Below are 6,464 nucleotides of genomic sequence, written 5' to 3' on the forward strand. Positions count from 1 at the left end.
ACCCAATGTCATCGGTCCTTTCTACAACCTTGAAGGCCTCATCACCCATATCTTGGTTCAAGGGACTGCAGTGAATGAGCCTGCAGCTGACGCTGAATCAGATGAAGCGCCTGCAGCGCCGAAGCCAAAGAAGTTGAAGAATCCTAAAGCTTCAAAGCCTGCCCCTTCACCAAAAATCTCACGGGCGAAGCCACTGGCAACTGCACCTCCTGAAGACAGTGTGCAGTCCGAAGATTTTTCACGCATCTCCAAGTCCCAGAAGGTCAAGATGCCTCTGCCACACACCGGCCAAGAGCTAACAGCTGCTGCCATTCTGCGCAATGATGCCATTGATCTATCAAGTGATGAAGATCTTGCAGATGACGCTCTTGAGCAACTCATCAAGAGAAAAGAAGAAGCAGAAATCTTCAATGATCTGCCTCTCTTTGATGTAACAATCATCCACAACTTCATTGATGAATGGTTTGACACGCCAAACATCAGCTTCGACGATCTCCAACTACCCATTGGCCTCAGTGTCGCCTTCCATGGCGCCATTGCTTCAGAGTTAGCTATCGCCCAGAGCATTGTTGAACTAAAGCAGAAGATTGACTTTGAGAAATCTCAGTTCAAGAAGCATATGGCCAAGCTCAGTATGCAAGAGGTGAAGAACTTCAAGATTATGCTGCACGAGCTCAAGGAAGCCTTTCTCAAGAAACATGCAGAAGCTCAAGGTTCTCCTGAGCGCATGAAGGTTCTGGCTGATAAATGTGTGCAGGCCTACAATGAGGCTGAGAAGCGCAAGGCCCTTGGGCGTCCTGGCATCGACCCCAGGATGGTAACAAAGAAGATGAAGAAGCCCGCTACGGCTGAACCTGACGCACCAAGGCAGGAAGCAGATCCCATTGTCTTCCCAACTAGAATGACTAGCTCGAAGCCAAAAAGCCGGTCAACCGCTTCAGAGCTCAAGAAGACGAGGACTGCTGAGGCTGAAGTCAGGAAGAGGAAACATCCTGAAGCCTCTCCTATTGCCCCCTCCAAGAAGAAGAGGAAGACCAAGAAAGATCGGGCTGCTCCCACAGAGCCTTTGATAGTTGAACCCATTTTCATGGTTCGTCCTGACGCTGAACGCCAACTGACAATCCATGAGCCTGCTTTCACAGAGGCTCATGAAGCTGAAGACTTTCCAGCAGCTGATCCCATCGCTGCTGAAGACATTGGTCAACATGACCATGTAGAAGATGGTGCAGTCCTTCCTCAGCTCGAGAACAGCGAACTCATCAGCATTGGTCGTCCTCTGACGCCAATCGCTCAGGATACTTCATGGGCTGATCGCCCACAAGAGGAAGAAGACTTTGAGGCCCAGCCAACTCCAACTACACAGGCGTCGCCTGCGTTGCGCAGGCTTCACAAAGGACCTAGGCCTCCAGTCTCTGCGTCTAAAGCTGAAACTGCTAAAGACATTCCGGCTGCATCAGCCGATGAAGAAGAAGTCCCACAAGCTGCTACTCCCCTGTCCCACAAAGAAGCGGTTCTCGAGGAGAACGTGATTGTGACCGACCCTCCAGCTCGTCAAGTGGAGGTTGAAAATCTTAAGGCTGCCACCACCACCACCAATGAAGCCACTGCCACTGTCATGGCTGAAGCTAATGTGGAGCCCTCCCCAACGGAAGAAGAAGTCAGTGAAGCCACTGATCCCGCCACTTCTATTCCTGAGTCTGTTGTCGGTCGCCAGTTCGACTATCATGTTGTGCATAGGCCTCAGGTACAGAAGCCAATCCCAAGATTGCCAAGGTTCCCAGGTCCTGCATCAGCACCTGGCTCCTTCAATATCAATGGCTTCAGAGCAGACAACAAATTCTTCAACAACTCCAGGAACCCCTACTCCAGGGAAAGAATATCATCTGATCGGTTCTGGAGTTATCCGCAGCGAAGCTATTACTCATGCGTTCTTTACAACCAAGGTCGCATCTTCCCACACAAGCGCCTTGACATTGAAGCAATAGCTGGTATGCCCTGTCTGGAAGAAGCTCTGGATTGCTTCAAAGAAGTTGGATTGCTGCCGTTCGTTACTGACCAAGAGCATTGGAATGAAGAGTTGCTGCTCCAATTCTATGCCACACTTCACATCCGCGGGTATAGCAGAGATCGAAGACTTGGGTCCTGGAGTGGATGACAGGAAACATTCATCACGAAGCCAAAGCCTTTGACATCATTGAGCTCACTGGTTTGCCCACTCCTGGCGATCTCTACGAGCATGGCTGTCAGCTTCATAGTGAAGATATTGAGAGCATCTTTCAGAAGACTGAACCTAATATGAGTCAGATGCTCAGTATGATGAAGCCATTGCCCCAAGATGCTGCTTATCCCATGGAGTTCTTCGTTGAAGACCTTGAGTATCTGCCAAGAACCATTTATCACATCATAAGGCGAACTCTCTGGCCAATCAAAGGACATTCTCACCATGCCAAGCTGGAAGGTGCAATGAAGACTTTGGTCTTCTACATTCTTCATGGAAAATGCTTCAATACACAGGATTTCTTCATTCGCCAACTTGCTGCATCTGGCTCTGATCTGTTTGGTTTGAAGTTCTATGCCCCTTGGGTGATGCGGCTGATCAAATTTCACTCTGCTATCTCATATCAGCCCTTGGCCCGCAACCATCGGATCTTTTTGCCTGATGTGGATATGTCTATTGAAGCCATCTATCCTGAGCCTGCCAAGGAACCTCTCAGTCTTCAGAATGCAGAGCATCAAAGTTTCACTCAGAACGTTGAAGGCGTGGAAGCCGTAACTCGTGTGTATCCTTTGGCTGGCACTACACATGCACTGCATCCTGCTCTCACTGAAGCCACTGATAGTACAACTGCTCCACGACCCAAGAAGCGCACTCGTGTTCTCAACGACCGAGAGCTTCTTGTGGCTCTTCATCAGAAACAGGATAGGCCTCATGACTGGCTGAAGCGTCAGATGCAAAGCCTCTTGGTGGATGTTAATCGCATTCGCAATCTTGCTACCAAGAATGCTTTTGTTGCCCATGAAACCTCTCGCCGCACATGGAAAGGGCTAAAGCTGATGTGTTCTGAAGATGATCTTCAAGAGGATGGCTTCACTGAGCGATTCAAGTTTGACTCCACACCTCCTCGAAGGGCTGTGCTGCGACGAACTCCATCCCTTGAAGACTCTAAGTTCTCTTCCTCTACTGCAACTGTGAATGCCAGAGTGATCGAGGATGAAGACGATGCTACTTCACCACCACCTCCTTCAGCATGCTTCGACTCTGCTCCAAGCTCTTCAGCACCGCCAAACACCACCAACGACCCTGCTGCTTCACCTACTCCTCATGGGAACGAGTAGATGCTCTATGCCTTCAAACCTTTTTGGTCCTTACTGACAAAAGGGGGAGAAGCATATGAGGTTGATAGTCTCGTATGTACGGGTCCATATGGGCGGGTGCTTTATATTTTGCTTCGTGCTTACAACTCTTGTTTTGCTACATTTGGTTCTTTGAGTTGTAACACTTAAACTCGATGGTCGTCTGCTACTTATCTGCCACCTTGTGTTGCGATGATAAATTCCGCACTTAGATCATTCTGCAGACGTCCATTTTCCATTATGCATGTCATTATCTTCATATACTTTCACATGCATAGTGGATTGTCATCATAAGTTGAAGTGGATCTCCACAAGTACAACCTGCCATGTGCATTTGCATTCCAAAAGCAAATTACTTATATGCACATCTTCAGGGGGAGCCCTTGCAACTTATGAAGACAATTCCTTATCCTTTACAATTTCACAGATTATATTCCCCGTTGAAAACTTCAACTAGTTTGTCATCAATCACCAAAAAGGGGGAGATTGTAAGTGCATCTAGTGCCACCCCTAGTTGGTTTTCGAGTATTGACGACAAACCTAGTTGAGGGACTAATGTGTTTGTGAGAATTGCAGGATAACACAGGTAGAAGTCCCTCATTGATTCGGTTTTCCTACCAGAGATGACCCCTAAAAATGTATGAAGACATTGAAGTCAAAGGTGGTATATGAAGATATTCACATTGAAGACTATGACAAGAGAAGACACCACATGAAGCCTATGGAGCTCGAAGACTTAGATCTTTCGTAGTTCTCTTTCTTCTGTGTTGAGTCATAGGAACCACCGTACTGTTAAGTGGGGTCCAAGAGAACCAGTCAGAATGACTGAAGTGATGCTTAAACAAAACTATGTCTTCGAGTGAAGACTTTGAGAGCGAATCTTGTCCAGAGTCGGGCAAGTCAGCTTTGCTTGAAGCCCAAGTAAAGTTGTCGTGTGAGTTTGAAATCTGACCGTTGGAACACGTGTCACTTCCTTAGTGACCCAGGGTCATTTCAGACAAATCAGGTCGGGTTGCCAAGTGGCTATAAATAGCCCACCCCCTACAACCATAAACGGTTGGCTGCTCAGATTCAGAGTACGGCTTTTGTCGTTTGAGAGCAACCCACCTCGAAGCCTTTGAGAGAGAATTCCTTGCGAGGATAAAGCCCTAACCACCCAGAGCCAAAGAGAATTAGGCATCACTTAAGTCTTCTTGTCTGTGTGATCTAAAGACTTATTACACTTGAGGACTGTGAATCCTCCAGCCGGTTAGGCGTCGCGTTCTGAGCATCCAAGAGACATTGTGGATTGCCAGTGAACGAAGTCTGTGAAGGTTTGGGAGTCTACCTTGAAGACTTACCAGAGTGATTGGGCGAGGTCTGTGTGACCTTAGCTCAAGGGGAATACGGTGAGGACTGGGTGTCCTGAGCTACGTGTTCAGGACTGGGTGTCCGGGACTGTGTGTCCTAAGGTTTAAATACCTAGCCGCCCTAACCAGACGTACAGTTGTCACAGCAACTGGAACTGGTCCAACAAACCATTGTCTTCGGCGAGTCACTGGTTTCATCTTCCCTTCCCTTTACTTACTGTTACTCCTTGTGAAGTCATTGTATGTTCGCACTATCTTTTGTCTTCACTGAGTGACTAGGTGTTCTGTGTGGCTTCACAATATCTTCCTACCTGATCCTTACTACATTGCTGCTATTAGTCATTGTGCTTTCACTCTATTGAATACTTGACTATGGCTTGCCTAGTGTAGTCTACCTTCCGCTGCAGGGTAATAGGTTTATTTCTATCGTTTGTCTTCATAACTTCCACATTTTGAAGACTTTCATAAAAATCGCCTATTCACCCCCCTAGTCGATATAACGCACTTTCAGCGTGAGAGGACGACCAATGCTAATGAGTTCGCTGTGCTCGAGCTAAGGAAGGACTGCACCATCTTCTATATGGTCATGGTGACCAATGTCTTCAGCAGCGATGGGATCAGCTGCTAGAAAGTCTTCAGCTTCATGAGCCTCTGTGAAAGCAGGCTCATGGATTGTCAGTTGGTGTTCAGTGTCAGGACGAACCATAGAAATGGGTTCAACTATCAAAGGCTCGGTGGGAGCAGCCCGATCTTTCTTGGTCTTCCTCTTCTTCTTCGAGGGGCAATAGGAGAGGCTTCAGGATGTTTTCTCTTCCTTGCTTCAGCCTCAGCAGTCCTCGTCTTCTTCAGCTCTGAAGCGGTTGACCGGGCCTTTGGCTTCGAGCCAGTCATGCTAGTTGGGAAGATAATGGGATCTGCTTCCTGCCTTGGTGCGTCGGGTTCAGCCGTAGCAGGCTTCTTCTTCTTCTTTGTGGCCATCCTGGGGTCGATGCCAGGACGCCCAAGGGCCTTGCGCTTCTCAGCCTCATTGTAGGCTTGCACACATCTGTCAGCCAGAACCTTCATGCGCTCACGCGAACCCTGAGCTTCTGCACGTTTCTTGAGAAATGCTTCCTTGAGCTCGTGCAGCATAATCTTGAAGTTCTTCACCTCTTGCACGCTGAGCTTGGCCATATGCTTCTTGAATTGAGATTTCTCAAAGTCAATCTTCTGCTTCAGTTCAACAATGCGCTGGGCGATAGCTAGCTCTGAAGCAATGGCACCATGGAAGGTGACACTGAGGCCAATGGGTAGTTGCAGATCTTCGAAGCTGATGTTTGGCGTGTCAAACCACTCATCAATGAAGTTGTGGATGATGGTTACATCAAAGAGAGGCAGATCATTGAAGATTTTTGCTTCTTCTTTGCTCTTGATGAGTTGCTCAAGAGCGTCATCTGCAAGATCTTCATCACTTGACAGATCAATGGCATCATTGCGCAGAATGGCAGCAGCTGTTAGCTCTTGGCCGGTGTGTGGCAGAGGCATCTTGACCTTCTGGGGCTTGGAGATGCGTGATAAGTCTTCGGACTGCACACTGTCTTCAGGAGGTGCAGTTGCCAGTGGCTTCGCCCGTGAGATTTTTGGTGAAGGGGCAGGCTTTGAAGCTTTAGGCTTCTTCAACTTCTTTGGCTTCGGCGCTGCAGGCGCTTCATCTAATTCAGCGTCAGCTGCAGGCTCATTCACTGCAGTCCCTTGAACCAGGATATGGGTGATGAGGCCTTC

Source organism: Triticum aestivum, chromosome 7A, assembly GCF_018294505.1.
Source record: "Triticum aestivum cultivar Chinese Spring chromosome 7A, IWGSC CS RefSeq v2.1, whole genome shotgun sequence".
Classification (NCBI taxonomy): domain Eukaryota; kingdom Viridiplantae; phylum Streptophyta; class Magnoliopsida; order Poales; family Poaceae; genus Triticum; species Triticum aestivum.